This window comes from Coregonus lavaretus (assembly GCF_964263955.1).
Source record: "Coregonus lavaretus genome assembly, chromosome: 15".
In the NCBI taxonomy this organism is placed as follows: domain Eukaryota; kingdom Metazoa; phylum Chordata; class Actinopteri; order Salmoniformes; family Salmonidae; genus Coregonus; species Coregonus lavaretus.
The window spans coordinates 3,970,456-3,990,845 of NC_140002.1; the positions used below are offsets into that span (position 1 = coordinate 3,970,456).

General features: G+C 48.9%; 1 pseudogene across 1 annotated transcript in view; it reads left to right on the forward strand.

Annotated features, from left to right (window-relative positions):
* Nucleotides 1–20,390, forward strand: part of LOC311142604 (DNA repair protein RAD50-like) — a 38,691-nt pseudogene that overhangs the window by 10,308 nt on the left and 7,993 nt on the right. Inside the window, exons 7-15 of the transcript in view lie at nucleotides 84–218; nucleotides 1,719–1,854; nucleotides 2,007–2,182; nucleotides 2,656–2,909; nucleotides 3,338–3,527; nucleotides 3,759–3,885; nucleotides 4,168–4,361; nucleotides 4,574–4,684; nucleotides 4,928–5,028. The product of the transcript in view is annotated as a DNA repair protein RAD50-like (transcript). The remainder of the gene's footprint in view (nucleotides 1–83; nucleotides 219–1,718; nucleotides 1,855–2,006; nucleotides 2,183–2,655; nucleotides 2,910–3,337; nucleotides 3,528–3,758; nucleotides 3,886–4,167; nucleotides 4,362–4,573; nucleotides 4,685–4,927; nucleotides 5,029–20,390) is intronic.

The window sequence follows — 20,390 nt, forward strand, 5'->3', positions numbered from 1 at the left end:
AAGAATATGTTTTTTGATTGATTGACGAGAAAAGTATATGAGTGAGTGATATTGCTGTGTGTACCTGTGGTATGTCTCTGCAGGAGCGGGAGCTGGACAGCGCGGTGCATAGCTCCAACGTGGACGGGCTGAGGGTCGAGGTACTGGAGCTCCAGAAAGACAAGGTTGAGCTGGACCACACACAGAGCCGGCTGGACCAGGAGATGGAGACCCTCAACACACACAGCACCGGCTGGACCAGGAGATGGAGACCCTCAACACACACTGCACCGGCTGGACCAGGAGATGGAGACCCTCAACACACACAGCACCGGCTGGACCAGGAGATGGAGACCCTCAACACACACAGCACCGGCTGGACCAGGAGATGGAGACCCTCAACACACACAGCACCGGCTGGACCAGGAGATGGAGACTCTCAACACACACAGCGCCGGCTGGACCAGGAGATGGAGACTCTCAACACACACAGGTGGACATGCTCAAGAAGCATCACGTAGGGTCATCTCATAACAATAATAAAAGATGCCTGCATATGCTCAATTACAGTACACAGGCTAAAAGATTGTCAATCTACACAATTGAGATGTGAGAAGTGTAGTGAGCCCTGTGCAGGTGTGCATTGTTTTGTTTTTTTCAGTATACAATACACACAACTACCTGAGTATACATGACGTATGCTTGATTGTTTAGTTAGTAGCCTAAACCTCACCCATCACTCTGAACAAGAGGTCACTCTGACCCTGGCCAGTGGTAACTGACCTCTGATCTGGCCAGTCTCCATATCCCAGTCTGTTGTCCCCACTTGCTTCAAGGTGTCCACCATTGTTCCTGTTCCCAAGAAAGTGAAGGTAACTGAACTAACTGACTAATTGCCACGTAGCACTCACTTCCGTCATCATGAAGTACTTTGAGAGGCTAGATAAGGACCATATCACCTCCACCTTACCCGAAAACGTAGACCCACTACAATTCGCATACTTCCCCAACAGATTCACGGACGACGCAATCGCCATTGCACTGCACACTGCCCTATCCCACCTGGACAAGATAAATACCTATGTAAGAATGCTGTTCATAGACTACAGCTCAGCCTTCAACATCATAGTGCCCTCCAACCTAATCACTAAGCTCTGAATCCCTCTCTGTGCAACTGGGTCCTGGACTTCCTGACGGGCCGACCCCAAGTGGTGAAGGTAGGCAACAACACCTCTGCCACGCTGATCCTCAACACGGTGGCCCCACTGATGACACAACAGTGGTAGGCCTCATTACCAACAACGATGAGACAGCCTACAGGGAGGAGGTGAGAGCCCTGACAGAAGTGATACAAGGAAAATAACCTCTCCCTCAACGTCAACAAAACGAAGGAGCTGATCGTGGACTACAGGAGACAACAGAGAGCACGTCCACATCGACGGGGCCACAGTGGAGAGGGCCAAAAGCTAGAAACACAACCATTTCGCTCCACATGCGGTAACATCTGCAAATCTGTGTACTTTGATTTGATTTGGCCAGTGGTAACTGACCTCTGACCCTGGCCAGTGGTAACTGACCTCTGACCCTGGCCAGTGGTAACTGACCTCTGACCCTGGTCTGTGGTAACTGACCTCTGACCCAGGCCAGTGGTAACTGACCTCTGACCCTGGCCAGTGGTAACTGACCTCTGACCCTGGCCAGTGGTAACATGAGCCTGTGGGCCTCTTTCCTTCTCTCAGAGGAAGATAAAGTCGAGGCACAACGAGGATCTGGTGGTCTGCTGGATCACTTCCCTAAGAAGAGGGAGCTGGAGGACTAGATCTACACCAAGTTCAAAGATATCAACTCCACCAGGGAGAAACTGGCCAAGCACAAGTGAGTGCTTCCGTCACACATGGCCAGATTAACATCTGCTCTCAGTCTGGTCCTGTTGTTGCAGTACAGAGCTGCTGAAGTGTGTATGTGACTGTAATGTGCTTGCAGTAAGGAGCTGCTGAAGTGTGTATGTGACTGTAATGTGCTTGCAGTAAGGAGCTGGCATCGGGGGAGCAGAATAAGAGCCACTGCGCTGCAGAGATCAGGAGGAAGGAGCAGCAGCTGGCCACCTATGAGGAAAATATGTTCAATGTGTGTGGCAGTCAGGACTTCCAGCAGGACCTGGGCAAGCTGCAGGACGACCTGGAGAAGACCTCCAAGCAGATAGGTAACTAACAGTGGAATTCAAACTTTTTCAGCGGGGACCACATTTTTTCCAACAGAATTTCTGGGGACCACATTTTTTTCTCAAGAATTTCTCGCAACCCCACCCCAAATCTAATGGCACAACCTTAAAATCTGTACATTTAGATTTTATATCAAATAACCTTCAATTCATTACATTTTCATCTCTTCTCAAAATGAAAATAAACCAATAAATACATTTACTCAAAATATTATTTTTCAAATGATCTTTCTCAAAAACCTAATTTTTTGTTCCTAAAAAACAAACGACCCCAAGTTTGAATACCACTACCCTGGGCTGTGCATTACTGATAACCTGTGAGGTGTTTGTTGACATGGGGATATTTTTTATAGGGTGTTTTTAGTCTAATCTGTTTTGAATAATGTCTGAGATATTATTAACCTTATCTGTGTGTGCCCCTCTGTGTGTGTGTGTGTGTGTGTGTGTGTGCTCAGCCATGCTGGAGGGTGACACGGCCATGTACACTCAGTTCATCAGTCAGCTGACAGAGGGTGAGCCCTACTGCCCCGTGTGCCAGGGCATTCTTCCCCTCGGAGGCCGAGCTCCAGGACGTCATCAACGAAATGCAGTCTAAGCTGAGCCTGGTCCCTGACAAACTGAAGAACACCGAGCAGTAACTGAATAGGAAATAGAGGAGGAAGGATGACATGATGGCTCTCAAACCTGTCAGATCAAAATGGATCAGGGAGTAATTCTGGTGCGTTGTGTCATTGGAGATGATAGGCTGTTGGATTAGGTTGCAATTATAGTTTCCTTCCACTAGATGGCAGTAGATGCTCGACTCACAAAGGGGAGACATGCTGATCAGGTAACCACTGCACATAACCTGTAAGAGAGGTCCCGCTCTGCTACTTAAAAACCATGTAATATGTCATTTTCTATGTCTTGCTGCTGTTTGAGTGGAGCAAAAATAACTGCTGTTGTTGCTGTCTGTTTCAAATGTCCTGCTTCACTGCTCATGGCCCTTTCTCTTAACCCTCTCTCCACATAAGGCATATTCTACTCTCTTCTCAGTTGATCTACATGAGTAGCGAACCCTGGCCCTGTTCTGTGGTAACCCGTTCATCCACATGAGTAGCTAACCCTGGCCCTGTTCTGTGCTGTGGTAACCACCAGGCAGTTTATTGCTGAGCTGCAGGAGAAGGAGTTTCCTGAGCTGAGGAACCGGCGAAAGAAGGCGAACCGGGACATTGAAAGGCTGAAAGGGGATGTGGAGGAGCAGGAAACCCTGCAGTCCACGCTGATGTCAGAGGAGGACACAGCCTAGGCCTGCCTGCAGGACATCTCCCTCATGGACAGATACCAGGTCAGACTACACAATACACAACATAACATTGCCAGTGTGGTCTTCATTCTTCATGTGAAGATCACACTGTACAGATGTTAGACTTCCTCATTACACGTTTCTTTCTATGTTTCTTTCAGGATTTCTTCCCCTGCCTCTCTTCCCTCCCTTCCTTCGTTCCTTCTGTTTTAATACTTGTGTGTGTGTGTGTGTGTGTGTGTGTGTGTGTGTGTGTGTGTCCTTGGTCTCCAGCTGGACCTGAAGGACGGGGAACGGAAGATAGCCCAGCAGGCTGCCAAGCTACAGGGAGTGGACCTGAGCCACACCATCCAGCAGGTCAACCAGGAGAAACAGGAAACCCAACATTGCCTGGACACCAGTACTACCTGCCTGAGACTAATGTTACACTGATGTTACACTGGGGCTTCCTCAGCAAGACCTGTTTACCAACTGTAAAATTCCCGACTGGAAGTTGGAGTCCCTTATAGGAAATCTTCATTAGCTGTTAGTGAAGGGAATTGCTGGTCCTTCATGTACATATTACATCTATGATGACATACAGTAGCCTACAGAGCAATTCAGAGTAGGTATATGACAATATCTATTCGACAGCACTTATGCTGTGTTACTATGAATTCCAATGCTATTTGATTCCTTGCAGCGTCCAGCAAGATGGAGCTGAAGCGTAAGCTGATCCAGGACCAGCAGAACCAGATCCAGAGCCTGAAGAGCAGCGTTAACGAGACCCGGGTGGAGAAGCTGCAGATCTCCTGCGACATGCAGAAGCAGCAGCAGCTGGAGGAGCAGCTTGAGGAGTTCACCGCTGAGATCCAGGCTCTGCACAGAGAGATCAGGGTAAAACTCCACTCAGCTCAGAGAACCTGGCTGAGGAAACTGGCTGGAATCTTACTAAAATCTCAGTGGTAGAACTGTCTAACAGCAGGTGGTCCTTTTGTGGTTATAAATGGTTTTATTCTTCTGTATTCTTCCTGTATTGATTCTGGAGTTTTGTAGTTGAAGTAATAACAGCTTTATCGTTATATCAGTGTCCCCTGTGTTGTGTTCAGGAAGCTAAGGAGCAGGTGTCCCCTCTGGCCAGCACCCTGGAGAAGCTGCAGCAGGAGAGGCTGGATCTGATGGAGTGCAGGAAGCAGAGGCAGGAGGAGGGACAAGAGAAGGTACCACCATTACCGCTCCCTTCTCTCTCTTTCTCTTTTTAATATTTAACGGTCCAGCCTTGCCTGCTAATTCTGCCAAAGTGCTAATGGAGGACTACATATTTAGTCTGAAAACAGTGTTCTTCCAGTCACTGGAGGACTTAATTTCCATCGCCGACCTACCATGTCTCAATCATGTCAATGTTATTATTCTTTATCTTTTAATGCATCACTTCTAACAACCTTTTCATTCCCTCCATCCAGATAAATAGCATCAAAGACCGAGTGAAAAGCATGGCCGCCTTTGAAAGGGAGATTATCAGACCCACAGAAGAGGGCAAGGATGACTACAGAGGTAAACATAGGTTCTGTTTGTTTCTCATCCTCATAAGCATTATCTTAATGTCTTTTGACACACATTTTTCATGTGCTGTTTCTATTGAAGCAAAAAGAGACCAGTACTCAGCTCCACGAGGCAGAGAAGCAACAGGAGATGATCAAAGACAGGGGAAACATCAGACAGGACATAGACACGCAGAAGGTGAGCTCAGACGGCATCTCTTTTGCTAATGTCTTAGTCTCCTTTTGCTTTCCCATTCAGTAAGTTACCAGTGTGCTTTGATGAAGGATGGATGAAAAGAAGTGGTAATGTTGGGTGAAATCTGTGAGGCCTACTTGCCCGTGCTTGCCTACACCTGGGAGTGGTCCTATGACCCAACATGCTTCTGCTGCCAATCAGTGCCTCCCAGGTTCTATAAGATGGAGAATATTGATTGATTGTATTATACCTGTCTGAATTTGGAGTTAATAGGCTGGAACATATAATATGTTCCATGTTGGTAGTGTCAGGTCAAAGGAGCTACTTCCTCTGGGTGGAGATACAGCCCTGGTAGGACTCCTGTAACAAAGTGACCCATCTGAAATACCTCAGAATATACCCTAGGCTTACACATCACCCATTAAGATGAAAGTGTGTCCCTCTCCCCGGAGTCTGAGCGGTGTGTGGTAAACCTGAAGAAGAACCGCAGCGTGGCGCTAGGCTGACAGAATAGTCTGGGTAGCCATTTGATTAGATGTTCAGGAGTCTTATGGCTTGGCGGTAGAAGCTGTTTAGAAGCCTCTTGGACCTAGACTTGGCGCTCCGGTACCGCTTGCCGTGCGGTAGCAGAGAGAACAGTCTATGACTAGGGTGGCTGGAGTCTTTGACCATTTTTAGGGCCTTCCTCTGACACCGCCTGGTATAGAGGTCCTGGATGGCAGGAAGCTTGACCCCAGTGATGTACTGGGCCGTATGCACTACCCTCTGTAGTGCCTTGCGGTCGGAGGCCGAGCAGTTGCCATACCAGGCGGTGATGCAACCAGTCAGGATGCTCTCGATGGTGCAGCTGTATAACTTTTTGAGGATCTGAGGACCCATGCCAAATCTTTTCAGTCTCCTTAGGGGGAATAGGTTTTGTCGTGCCCTCTTCACAACTGTCTTGATGTGCTTGGACCATGTTAGTTTGTTGGTGATGCTCCACTACAGCCCCGTCGATGAGAATGGGGGCGTGCTCGGACCTCTTCTTTTTCCTGTAGTCCACAATCATCTCCTTTGTCTTGATCACGTTGAGAGAGAGGTTGTTGTCCTGGAACCACAAGGCCAGGTCTCTGACCTCCTTCCTATATGCAGTCTCATCGTTGTTAGTGATCAGGCCTACCACTGTTGTGTCATCGGCAAACTTAATGATGGTGTTGGAGTCGTGCCTGGCCATACAGTCATGAGTGAACAGGGAGTACAAGAGGGGACTGAGCACGCACCTCTGAGGGGCCCCCGTGTTGAGGATCAGCGTGGCAGATGTGTTGTTTCCTACCCTTACCACCTGGGGGCGGCCCGTCAGGAAGTCCAGGATCCAGTTGCAGAGGGAGGTGTTTAGTCCCAGGGTCCTTAGCTTAGTGATGAGCTTTGAGGGCACTATGGTGTTGAACGCTGAGCTGTAGCCAATGAATAGCATTCTCACATAGGTGTTCCTTTTATCCAGGTGTGAAAGGGCAGTGTGGAGCGCAATAGAGATTGCATAATCTGTGGATCTTTTGGGGCGGTATGCAAATTGGAGTGGATCTAGTGTTTCTGGCATAATGGTGTTGATGTGAGCCATGACCAGCCTTTCAAAGCACTTCATGGCTACTGACGTGAGTGCTACTGGTCTGTAGTCATTTAGGCAGGTTACCTTAGTGTTCTTGGGCACAGGGACTATGGTGGTCTGCTTGAAACATGTAGGTATTATAGACTCAGTCAGGGACAGGTTGAAAATGTCAGTGAAGACACTCGCCTGTTGGTCAGCGCATGCTCGGAGTACACGTCCTGGTAATCCGCCTGGCCCTGCGGCCTTGTGAATGTTTACCTGTTTAAAGGTCTTACTCACATCGGCTACGGAGAGCGTGATCACACAGTCGTTCGGAACAGCTGATTCTCTCATGCATGTGTCAGTGTTACTTGCCTCGAAGCGAGCATAGAAGTAATTTAGCTCGTCTGGTAGGCTTGTGTCACTTGGCAGCTCGCGGCTGTGCTTCCTTTTGTAGTCTGTAATTATTTGCAAGCCCTGCCACATCCGACGAGCGTCGGAGCCGGTGTAGTACGATTCGATCTTAGTCCTGTATTGACGCTTTGCCTGTTTGATGGTTCGTCTAAGCTTCCGGGTTAGAGTCCCGCTCCTTGAAAGCGGCAGCTCTACCCTTTAGCTCAGTGCGGATGTTGCCTGTAAAATGTATTTTGGTAAGCAACTCCAGTGTATATTTGGCCTTGTGTTTTAGGTTATTGTCCTGCTGAAACGTGAATTTGTTTCCCAGTGTCTGTTGGAAAGCAGACTGAACCAGGTTTTCCTCTAGGATTTTGCCTGTGCTTACAGTGCCTTATAAAAGTATTAATCTCCCTTGGCGTTTTTCCAAATAACTTGTTTCAAAAAATTCTAAAAAATAAATAACGGAAAAGTGGTGCGTGCATATGAATTCACCCCTTTGCTATGAAGCCCCTAAATAAGATCTGGTGCAAACAATTACCTTCAGAAGTCACATAATTAGTTAAATAAAGTCCACCTGTGTGCAATCTAAGTGTCACATGATCTGTCACATGATCTCAGTATATATACACCTGTTCTGAAAGGCCCCAGAGTCTGCAACACCACTAAGCAAGGGGCACCACCAAGCAAGCGGCACCATGAATACCAAGGAGCTCTCCAAACAGGTCAGGGACAAAGTTGTGGAGAAGTACAGATCAGGGTTGGGTTATAAAAAAATATCAGAAACTTTGAACATCCCACGGAGCACCATTAAATCCATTATTTAAAAAATGAAAGAATATGGCACCACAACAAACCTGCCAAGAGAGGGCCACCCACCAAAACTCACGGACCAGGCAAGGAGGGCATTAATCAGAGAGGCAACAAAGAGACCAAAGATAACCCTGAAGGAGCTGCAAAGCTCCACAGCGGAGATTGGAGTATCTGTGCATAGGACCACTTTAAGCCATACACTCCACAGAGCTGGGCTTTACGGAAGAGTGGCCAGAAAAAAAGCCATTGCTTAAAGAAACAAATAAGCAAACACGTTTGGTGTTCGCCAAAAGCCATGTGGGAGACTCCCCAAACATATGAAAAAAGGTACTCTGGTCAGATGAGACTAAAATTGAGCTTTTTGGCCATCAAGGAAAACGCTATGTCTGGCGCAAACCCAACACTTCTCATCACCCCGAGAACATCATCCCCACAGTGAAGCATGGTGGTGCATGCTGTGGGGATGTTTTTCATCGGCAGGGACTTGGAAACTGGTCGGAATTGAAGGAATGATGGATGGCGCTAAATACAGAGAAATTCTTGAGGGAAACCTTTTTCAGTCTTCCAGAGATTTGAGACTGGGACGGAGGTTGAACTTCCAGCAGGACAATGACCCTAAGCATACTGCTAAAGCAACACTCGAGTGGTTTAAGGGGAAACATTTAAATGTCTTGGAATAGTCAAAGCCCCGACCTCAATCCAATTGAGAATCTGTGGTATGACTTAAAGATTGCTGTACACCAGCGGAACCCATCCAACTTAAAGGAGCTGGAGCAGATTTGCCTTGAAGAATGGGCAAAAATCCCGGTGGCTAGATGTGCCAAGCTTATAGAGACATACCCCAAGAGACTTGCAGCTGTAATTGCTGCAAAGGGTGGCTCTACAAAGTATTGACTTTGGGGGGGTGAATAGTTATGCACGCTCAAGTTTTCAGTTTTTTTTTGTCTTCTTTTTTGTTTGTTACACAATAAAAACATATTTTGCATCTTCAAAGTGGTAGGCATGTTGTGTAAATCAAATGATACAAACCCCCCAAAAATCTATTTTAATTCCAGGTTGTAAGGCAACAAAATAGGAAAAATGCCAAGGGGGGTGAATACTCGCAAGCCACTGTATATCTGTATTCCGTATCTTTTTATCCCAAAAAACTCCCTAGTCCATGCCGATGACAATTAGGCTTTGGCAGTGTATTTGGAAATAGCCACCGGGTGGTTTTTAATACATTATAATATTTGTAGTAATTTTTTAAGTAAATACCTGCAGTCAATTTGTGCAATGCGTTAGGAGATAAAGCAAATTGCGTTCTTCATTACACCTGTCACATTATTATACATTATGAAGCTTATGTAGTTCCCTGGAACTGTTGAACCAGTCACATGTTTGTTTGATAATAGCACAACGGGATAAAGCGGGGAGTCCAGCCCTACATTGACAGGGGTCACGTTTTATATTGAAAGTCAAGTGTCTTTTTGCTTCAATAGAGGGATCAGGACATGCAACTCTAGTTTTCCTTCACAGAAAATACATTAGTGCAACACATTCAGCAGAAAACTGCTTAATTTTCATCAAATATCAACAGAAGTGCAATGATATTTGTCTGGCAGCCACACAAGTAAATGAGCTTACAATGAAAAAGCAAGTTATTTTTGGAACAACCGATGCATGGTAATCATATTTCTAATATTTAGGCCTATCATAGAAATAATGTAGCCAGCTTAATTTCCTAATGTTTTGGTAAAAATTAATTGTGCATTTTACTGAAGAAAAACATGCTGGCTACACCGAGGATAGTAGCTACACATCAGTGAGAGCGTTGTCTGCAGATAGAATGTGGGATAGAATAGACAGTATGACGAGCATACAGTATATAAAGGTAGCTCAACTCTCTCACTGTCAGGGCGACGTGTATGCTGTGAGCGAAGTCAAGAGCAGGACACCGAGCTACTGGCAGACAAACTTAACTTGCACAGTAATCACAATTACAAACAAAACCTCCAAATAGGGAGGAACAAAATACGCATACACCCGAACACTGCCGACCTCACGGAAAAACAATCACACACAATAACCAATGAGAGACAGGGGGTTATAAAGGGAATACAATGTAACATAATGGGAAACAGGTGAAAACAATCAAGACAAACTAGACAAACACCGAAACATCGATCGGTGGCAGCTAGTACTCCGGGGACGACGAACGCCGAAGCCTGCCCGAGCAAGGAGGAGGAGCAGCCTCGGCTGATTCCGTGACAGTACCCCCCCCCCCCCCCCCTTGACGCGCGGCTCCAGCCGTGCGCCGACCCCGGCCTCGGGACGGCCAGGAGGACGCGGAGCAGGGCGAGTCGGATGACTCCGGTGGAAGTCCCTCAACATGGAGGGATCTAGGATGTCCCTCCTAGGGACACAGCACCGTTCCTCCGGTCCATACCCCTCCCACTCCACGAGATACTGCAGGCCTCCCATCCGACGCCTTGATTCCAAGATGGAACGGACTGAGTACGCCAGAGCCCCCTCGATGTCCAATGGGGGCGGAGGAGCCTCTCGTACCTCACTCTCCTGGAGTGGACCAGCCACCACCGGACTGAGGAGAGACACATGGAACGAGGGGTTAATGCGGTAATTAATGGGCAGTTGTAACCTATAACATACCTCGACTTTAAATGGCCCCACAAACCGCCGACCCAGCTTCCGGCAGGGCAGGCGAAGGGGCAGGTTTCGGGTCGAGAGCCAGTGCATACACCGGAGCCTCACTGCGGTGGCGATCGGCGCTCGCCTTTTGCCGCCTGATAGCCCGCTGCAGATGGACATGCGCAGCGTTCCAGGTTTCTTCCGAGCGCCGAAACCACTCGTCCACCGCAGGGGCTTCGATCTGGCTCTGATGCCAAGGTGCCAGGACCGGCTGATAACCCAGCACACACTGAAAAGGCGTAAGGTTAGTGGAGGAGTGGCGGAGTGAGTTTTGGGCTATCTCTGCCCAGGGAATATATACCGACCACTCCTCCTGCCGGTTCTGGCAATAGGACCTCAGAAACCTACCCACATCCTGGTTCACTCTCTCCACCTGCCCATTACTCTCGGGGTGAAAACCTGAGGTAAGGCTAATCGAGACCCCCAGACGTTCCATAAACGCCCTCCAGACTCTAGAGGTGAACTGGGGACCCCGATCAGACACTATATCCTCAGGCACCCCGTAGTGCCGGAAGACGTATGTGAACAGGGCATCAGCAGTTTGTAGGGCAGTAGGGAGACCTGGCATAGGAATGAGACGGCAGGCCTTCGAAAACCGATCCACAACGACCAAGATCGTCGTGTTCCCCTGGGAGGGGGGAAGGTCTGTGACAAAATCCACCGATAGGTGAGACCACGGCCGTTGTGGAACGGGTAGGGGTTGTAACTTCCCTCTGGGCAGGTGTCTAGGCGCCTTACACTGGGCGCACACCGAGCAGGAGGAAACATAAACCCTCACGTCCTTAGCTAAAGTGGGCCACCAGTACCTCCCACTAAGGCAGTGCACTGTCCGACCAATACTAGGATGACCAGAGGAGGGTGACATGTGAGCCCAATATATCAATCGATCGCGAACCTCGAGCGGCACGTACTTCCGACCCTCTGGCTCTGTGGGGGAGTAGGATCGGTACGTAACGCCCGCTCGATGTCCACATCAACCTCCCACACCACCAGTGCCACCAGACAAGACTCCGGAAGTATGGGAGTGGGCTCAATGGTCCTCTCCTCTGTGTCATATAGTCGGGACAGGGCGTCTGCCTTAGCATTCTGTGACCCTGGTCTATAGGTGAGCTTAAATATAAATCGGGAAAAAAACATAGCCCACCTGGCGAGGGTTCAGCCTCCTCGCTGCCCAGATGTACTCCAGGTTACGATGGTCAGTCAGAATGAGAAAAGGGTGTTTAGCCCCCTCAAGCCAATGCCTCCACACCTTCAGGGCTTGAACCACAGCTAACAGCTCCCTGTCCCCCACGTCATAATTGCGCTCTGCCGGACTGAGCTTCTTAGAATAGAAAGCACAGGGGCGGAGTTTTGGTGGCGTACCCGAGTGCTGAGACAGCACTGCGCCGATCCCAGCCTCGGACGTATCCACCTCAACTTGGAACGCCAAAGAGGGATCCGGATGTGCCAGCACCGGAGCCGAGGTAAACAGGTCCTTCAGATGTCTAAACGCCCTGTCCGCCTCAGCCGACCACTGCAGACGCACCCGACCCCCCTTTAGCAGGGAGGTAATGGGAGCTGCTACCTGTCCAAAGCCCCGGATGAACCTCCGGTAGTAATTGGCAAATCCCAAGAACCGCTGCACTTCCTTCACCGTGGTGGGAGTCTGCCAATTACGCACGGCAGAAACGCGGTCAATCTCCATCTCCACCCCTGACGCGGACAACCGATGTCCCAGGAAGGAGATGGACTCCTGGAAGAACAGACATTTCTCCACCTTCGCATACAGGTCATGCTCTAACAGTATACCAAGCACTCGACGCACCAGGGACACATGCTCGGCTCGTGTAGCGGAGTATATTAGAATGTCATCAATATACACTACTACACCCTGCCATGCAAGTCCCGGAAAATCTCGTCCACAAATGATTGGAAGACTGAAGGAGCATTCATTAAACCGTATGGCATGACGAGGTACTCATAGTGACCCGAGGTGGTACTGAATGCTGTCTTCCACTCATCTCCCTCCCTAATGCGCACCAGGTTGTACGCGCTCCTGAGATCCAATTTTGTGAAGAATCGCGCCCCGTGTAATGACTCCGTCATACTAGCAATCAGAGGGAGAGGATAGCTGTATTTGATTGTGATCTGATTGAGACCACGGTAATCAATACACGGGCGTAAACCCCCATCCTTCTTCTTCACAAAAAAGAAACTAGAGGACACAGGGGAAGTGGACGGCTGTTTGTATCCCTGTCTCAGAGATTCGGTGACGTATGTCTCCATAGCCGCCGTCTCCTCCTGAGACAGAGGATACACATGACTACGCAGAAGCGCAGCGCCTACTTGGAGGTCTATTGCACAATCCCCCTGTCGATGAGGTGGTAATTGAGTCGCCTTCTTTTTACAGAAGGCGAGTGCCAAATTGGCATACTCAGGTGGAATGTGCATGGTGGGAACTTGGTTTGAGCTTTCCACCGTCGTTACCCCTACGGAAACACCTACACACCGCCCGAAACACTGATCAGACCATCCCTTGAGAGCCCTCTGTTGCCATGAAATGTTGGGGTCATGAGATGTTAACCAGGGAAGCCCCAACACCACGGGAAACACAGGAGAATCAATCAAATACAAACGTAGTATCTCCTCATGGCCCTCCTGCGTTTTCATCCTGATAGGCGCTGTGACTTCCCTAATCAATCCTGACCCCAAAGGGCGGCAATCTAGGGCATGGATGGGGAAGGGCACATCAACAGGTACAATAGGAATCCCTAACTTATAGGTGAATTGGCGATCGATAAAATTCCCAGCTGCGCCTGAATCTACTAGCGCCTTATGCTGGGAGTGAGGAGAAACCTCGGGAAACACAACTTTAATACACATATACGCAACAGAGAGCTCTGGGTGAGTTGGGTGCCTACTCACCTGGAATGACTCATCAGTGCGCTGCCTACTGCCTCGATTCCTAGGAGACCCTCCCCAGCACCGACCAGCAGTGTGTCCTCTGCGGCCACAGTTGGTGTAGGGGACGGCCTCCCTCCTGGTCTCTCTCCTGGTCTCCCTAGCACCAGCACCTCCGAGCTCCATAGGGGTCGGCTCGGAAGTGCTGGGGGATGGAATGGACGGCCCTGAATCCGGACGTCCGCGGGTAGCCAACAGGGTATCCAAGCGAATGGACATGTCCACCAGTTGGTCGAAGCTGAGGTTGGTGTCCCTTCAGGCCAATTCCCGACGCACGTCCTCCCTCAGGCTACATCTGTAGTGGTCGATGAGGGCCCTCTCATTCCATCCCGCGTTGGCAGCCAGCGTCCGGAAGTCCAGCGCGAACTCCTGTGCGCTCCTCCTCCCCTGTCTAAGGTGGAATAGACGCTCATCCGCCGCTTTACCCTCTGGTGGATGATCGAATGATCGGATCTGAAGCGGCGGGTGAACTCCGCATAGTTGACAGTAGCGGCGTCTATTCCCCCCCACTCGGCGTTGGCCCACTCCAGCGCCTTGCCGGACTGACAGGAGATGAGGGCGGACACGCTCTCGTATCCCGAGGGCACCGGGTGGATGGTTGCTAGGTAGAGTTCAACCTGGAGCAGGAAACCCTGACACCCGGCCGCTGTGCCATCATAAGCCCTCGGGAGCGAGAGCCGAATCCCACTGGACCCCGGAGGTGAAGCGATGGGCATCGCCGATGGTGGTGGTATTGTTGGAGGAGGCGTAGGCAGACCCCCTCTTTCCCATCGCTCAATAGTGCTCACCACCCGTTCCATGGCGGTGTCGAGAGCCTGGATCATGGCCGCTTGGTGTTCGACGCGTTCCTCCATTGATCCAGCTGGCACCGCCGCTCCTGCTGACTCCATGAGTGGTGTGTGATTCTGTCAGGGCGACGTGTATGCTGTGAGCGAAGTGAAGCGCAGGACACCGAGCTACTGGCAGACGAACTTTACTTGCACAGTAATCAAAATTACAAACAAAACCTCCAAACAGGGAGGAACAAAATACGCATACACCCGAACACTGCCGACCTCACGGAAAAACAATCACACACAATAACCAATGAGAGACAGGGGGGTTATAAAGGGAATACAATGTAACATAATGGGAAACAGGTGAAAACAATCAAGACAAACTAGACAAACACCGAAACATCGATCGGTGGCAGCTAGCAGCCTCGGCTGATTCCGTGACACTCACTGAGATATCATCTGTGTTGCCTCAGCAGATTCAGATTCAGTGTTTAATGTACAAGGTTGCAGGTGTGATTGCAGGGTACAGTGAAAATCGTTGGCTTTGAGCTCCAACATGCAGGACTAAAATAAATAGAATTATGAAAATTTTAATGATAAACAAAAACAGAAATAGAAATAGCACTATATACACAATAACAACTGAGGCAGAGATGAATAAATAAAAGTCCTTTGGGGTGGAGGCAGAGAGGTTACATCAGGAGGCAGGCAGAATAAGGGTGGTTGAGAGGCAGACAGGCAGCACAGGGGTGGTAGGCAGGCAGCACAGGGGTGGTAGGCAGGCAGCACAGTGGTGGTAGGCAGGCAGCACAGTGGTGGTAGGCAGGCAGCACAGGGGTGGTAGGCAGGCAGCACAGGGGTGGTAGGCAGGCAGCACAGTGGAGGTAGGCAGGCAGCACAGTGGTGGTAGGCAGGCAGCACAGTGGTGGTAGGCAGGCAGCACAGGGGTGGTAGGCAGGCAGCACAGGGGTGGTAGGCAGGCAGCACAGTGGAGGTAGGCAGGCAGCACAGTGGTGGTAGGCAGGCAGCACAGTGGTGGTAGGCAGGCAGCACAGGGGTGGTAGGCAGGCAGCACAGGGGTGGTAGGCAGGCAGCACAGTGGTGGTAGGCAGGCAGCACAGGGGTGGTAGGCAGGCAGCACAGTGGTGGTAGGCAGGCAGCACAGGGGTGGTAGGTTGGCAGGCAGATAAGCAGCACAGGGGTGGTAGGTTGGCAGCACAGTGGTGGTAGGCAGGCAGCACAGTGGTGGTAGGCAGGCAGCACAGTGGTGGTAGACAGGCAGCACAGGGGTGGTAGGCAGGCAGCACAGTGGTGGTAGGCAGGCAGCACAGGGGTGGTAGGCAGGCAGCACAGGGGTGGTAGGCAGGCAGCACAGTGGAGGTAGGCAGGCAGCACAGTGGTGGTAGGCAGGCAGCACAGTGGTGGTAGGCAGGCAGCACAGGGGTGGTAGGCAGGCAGCACAGGGGTGGTAGGCAGGCAGCACAGTGGAGGTAGGCAGGCAGCACAGTGGTGGTAGGCAGGCAGCACAGTGGTGGTAGGCAGGCAGCACAGGGGTGGTAGGCAGGCAGCACAGGGGTGGTAGGCAGGCAGCACAGTGGTGGTAGGCAGGCAGCACAGGGGTGGTAGGCAGGCAGCACAGTGGTGGTAGGCAGGCAGCACAGGGGTGGTAGGTTGGCAGGCAGATAAGCAGCACAGGGGTGGTAGGTTGGCAGCACAGTGGTGGTAGGCAGGCAGCACAGTGGTGGTAGGCAGGCAGCACAGTGGTGGTAGACAGGCAGCACAGGGGTGGTAGGCAGGCAGCACAGTGGTGGTAGGCAGGCAGCACAGTGGTGGTAGGCAGGCAGCACAGGGGTGGTAGGCAGGCAGCACAGTGGTGGTAGGCAGGCAGCACAGGGGTGGTAGGCAGGCAGCACAGGGGTGGTAGGTTGGCAGGCAGATAAGCAGCACAGGGGTGGTAGGTTGGCAGGCAGGTAAGCAGCACAGGAGTGGTAGGCAGGCAAGCAGCACAGGAGTGGTAGGCAGGCAGGCAGCACAGGGGCGGTAGGGATGATCAGCTCTCTGTGGTTATGGTCTAGTGTTGCATGCCATGCAGAGCATAGAGCCCATGCATCAGTGTGTCAGCCCTGTGAGTGTGCATTTAGTTGGAACTAGATGAAGGGTATTGTCTTTTCTCCAAGATACCCATCTAAAACAATTACTAATGAAGATATTGTGTGGAGTGTGTTCCATTCAGTGGCGGTTTTACACGGAGGCCGGGGGAGGCCCGTGCCTCCCTGGAAATGTCCCTGGCCACCCCTGTGGCCCCCCCGTGCTGACCAAATAAAAAATTATGAATTTATAACTATTTTACACGCGAGCGCCAAAAGCGGAACTAATGCAACGCTCTACACGGCAACGTTCTACACGGGTAAATTAGAGTGGCGCACCCAAAAACTGTATCCTGCCATCTGCCTGCCTGCCACGTGTGGTGCTGCTTCGGTGAATGAGAGCTCAGCAACTACTATTTGCGAGAGGAGCTACGATTTGCAGGAGTCGAAGGTAAGCAAAACGATTTAATATCATAAGTGACTTGTTGTTCTTGCACATAGCCTACATGTTCCTTTTGTTCCTCACACATAAATCAAATCAAGTTTTTAAATGTCTGGTCTCGATTTGTTTAGAAATGTAATCATATCTAAGCAAACTCATCGAAGCAGAAGCAAATATCCAAATGTTAGTAGGCTATCCTTGCTAGGTCTACACAATGTTGTGATGTTAACCACGTAACTTCATCCGTCTTGGCTGTTGCATCGCGATAACAAATACATTTTTAGTAAAGTAATCAACAGGTTATCTGCCAGTGTTAAGTAGGGAGGGATGGTTAGGTAACAAAATGTAATGCATGCCCCTACGTTTTTTCTTCTTCTAATAGTTATCATGAAACGAGGAAGGGACATAAAGTAATTTTTTGCCCCAGCAAACAAAAAAGTGAGAGAAACAAATCGAGGTTTTGAGAAAGTTGAGGAAGAGGGAGAGCCAGCATGTGATGAAAGTGAGGGGTCTGACAAAGAGAGGGAAATTCCAGAGGGTGAGGAGGATGAAGAAGAGGGTGAGGAGGATAAAGAAGAGGGTGAGGAGAATGAAGAAGAGGGCGAGGAGAATGAAGAAGAGGGTGAGAAGCATGAAGAAGAAAGCATACAGGGACAGAGAGATGAACAGCCAGAGGGACAGCAAGTGGATCCATGTGGATCAAGTACTGCACCATCAGGTTTGTGATGAGGAAGGTTCTTACTATTTGCAAAGCAATGCAATTACAATGTAATGGTAGGCCTGCTGTGTGTCCTTAAAATGCTGCTTTCTGCTGTTAATTCTTTTTTGTGTCAATATGGCTCTGTTTTTTTTTTTAAAGTAAATACTTTGCCTACATTTTGAAATACATGCAGATATACAGTAAATAAATGTTGTAGTTGTGCCCTATGTTTACTGTCCATCTTCTTCAGATATCAGCAAGTCTAAGTATGACGTACCAGTACAGCCGAACTTGAAGATATTCCCAACCACACTGATGGGGGACAGAAGACGAAGCTTCAGACCAAACTGGTACACTACTCATCCATGGCTTGAGTATTCTGTAATGACGGACTCTACATGTTGCTATGCATGTAGACATTTTAGCACACCAAATGCCCCAGACACCGTTTTTGTTTCAACACCTGGTTTTACAAACTGGAAAAAGGCAACTATGAGAAATGCAGGGTTTTCACTACATGCAAAGTCTGAACGACACAAGTGTGCAATGATCGCATGGAGGGATTATCAAAGAGCTGTTAGAACTGACGCAACACTAACAGATCTCCTTGACAAAGAACACACTAAACAAGTACAAGAAAATCAGGCATACATTAAAACAGTTGGGGAAGTGCTGTTGCTTACAGCTACACAAAACATAGCACAAAGAGGACATGATGAATCTGAAGGGTCCACTAACAAAGGAAACTTTAGGGAAATTCTTAACACAGTTGCTAACCACGACCAACTTGTTAAGAGAAGATTAACTTCCATTCACAATGCAAAGTACACAAGCAAGATCATCCAGAATGAGGTTTTGGGTTGTTTGGCAGAAATGGTTCGGTCTGAAATCATAGAAGAAGTGAAGAAAAGTGAGGTTTTTAGCGTCATGGCAGATGAAACAAAGGATATTTCAAAAAAAGAACAGATGTCCTTCACACTCAGGTACTATTACAATGGGGCCATTAAGGAGAGTTTTCTCCATTTTGAATCTGCAGAGAGGTTAGATGCAGCAGGGCTTACTGGAAAAATAGTACACTTACTGGAACGTTATGGCCTGGACTACAAAAATAACCTCGTAGGCCAAGCGTACGATGGCGCTGCCGTTATGAGCGGTAAGCATTCAGGGGTTCAGGCAAGGATCAAAGAACAGGCTAAATTTGCCTTCTACGTCCATTGTAGTGCTCATTGTCTGAATTTAGTGTTAGTTGATGTAGTCAAAAGTGTCCCAGAAACGGAGGAGTTTTTTTCTTTGTTACAGAGTCTTTATATGTTTACTTCTTCCTCATATGTGCACCCAAAATGGCTGTCTCTCCAAAGAGAAATGTATGGCAGAACCAGAGAGCTGCAACGTTTAAGCGACACACGTTGGTCATGCCGATTTCTAGCCCTACGTAATATCATGGACACTCTACCTGCCCTTAAACGACTACTGCAAGAGATTGCTCAAGAACGTCATGGTGAAAGAACTGTTGAGGCCCGAGGTCTTCTTGCTCAAATTGACCTAGAATTTGTTGTGCATCTTGTTACTCTGCGTAAGTTGTTTGGGGAGACAAAGCTATTGTCTGACATGTTACAGTCACAAACTGTTGATCTGTCAAGTGCTGTTGACTTAGTAAATGCTTTAGTCCTGACATTGAAAGACCACAGGCAGGAGTCTTTCTTTGATGAGTTGTGGGATGAAGCATTGAATATTTGTGAGCAGTGTGATTCTGCAACAAGGTCAGTGGCGAAACGTCAGAAAATGCTGAGCTCTAGACTCAGTGGCTACTGCACGCTAAGCACTGTTGGTCAGAGGGAGGTAGAACGTGACAAAGATATGTTTCTCACATAATTTTTCTATCCTGTAATTGACAGCATGCTCAATGAGTTGAACAGACGTTTCTCCAATACAAACTGTGAGCTCATGAGAAGCATACAGTCTCTCAGTCCCCAGAGTGATACCTTTTTAAAGGAGAGCAATGTTTTTTCATTTGGCCGTTTGTATAATGCAGACATTGATGATTTAGGGCATGAGCTCCATCAATTTAAGAGAGTTTTGGACAGAAAAATACAGAGTGGTGAAGTCAAAAAGCCATGCAGTACAGTTGAGCTGGTTTGTTTTATTGAGCCATACAGGGAAGTTTTCTTTGAGCTCTTTAGACTGTGCAAGATTGCTGTAACCCTTCCTGTAAGCTCAGCCTCTTGCGAACGCAGTTTCTCCACACTGAAACTGATAAAAACCTTCCTGCGGTCCACCACTTGTGATGAGAGACTCAGTGATCTTGGTGTCCTGAGCATAGAGTCCAGAAGGGCCAAGGCTCTGGATCTTGATGTATTTGTGGACCGTTTTGCCAGACAGCACAACCGCCGTATCCTGTTGCTGTAGTGTATCTATATGATATATACGCTAGTAGCGTATTAGTGCCGCTGTGAGGAAAAAGAGATATAATGAACAATAAAACAACAAGCTTGAGCTTCTTAAGACACGGTGGTTTATCTGTTCTCAATACCACCGGTAAAATGAATGGAGTTAGTCTGGTGTCCACATGAAGTTACGTGTGTAGACAAAGAGTCTGGTGTCCATATGAAGTTACATGTGTAGACAGAGACAGTCTGGTGTCCATATGAAGTTAGATGTGTAGACAAAGAGTCTGGTGTCCATATGAAGTTACATGTGTAGACAGAGACAGTCTGGTGTCCATATGAAGTTACATGTGTAGACAGAGACAGTCTGGTGCCCATATGAAGTTACATGTGTAGACAAAG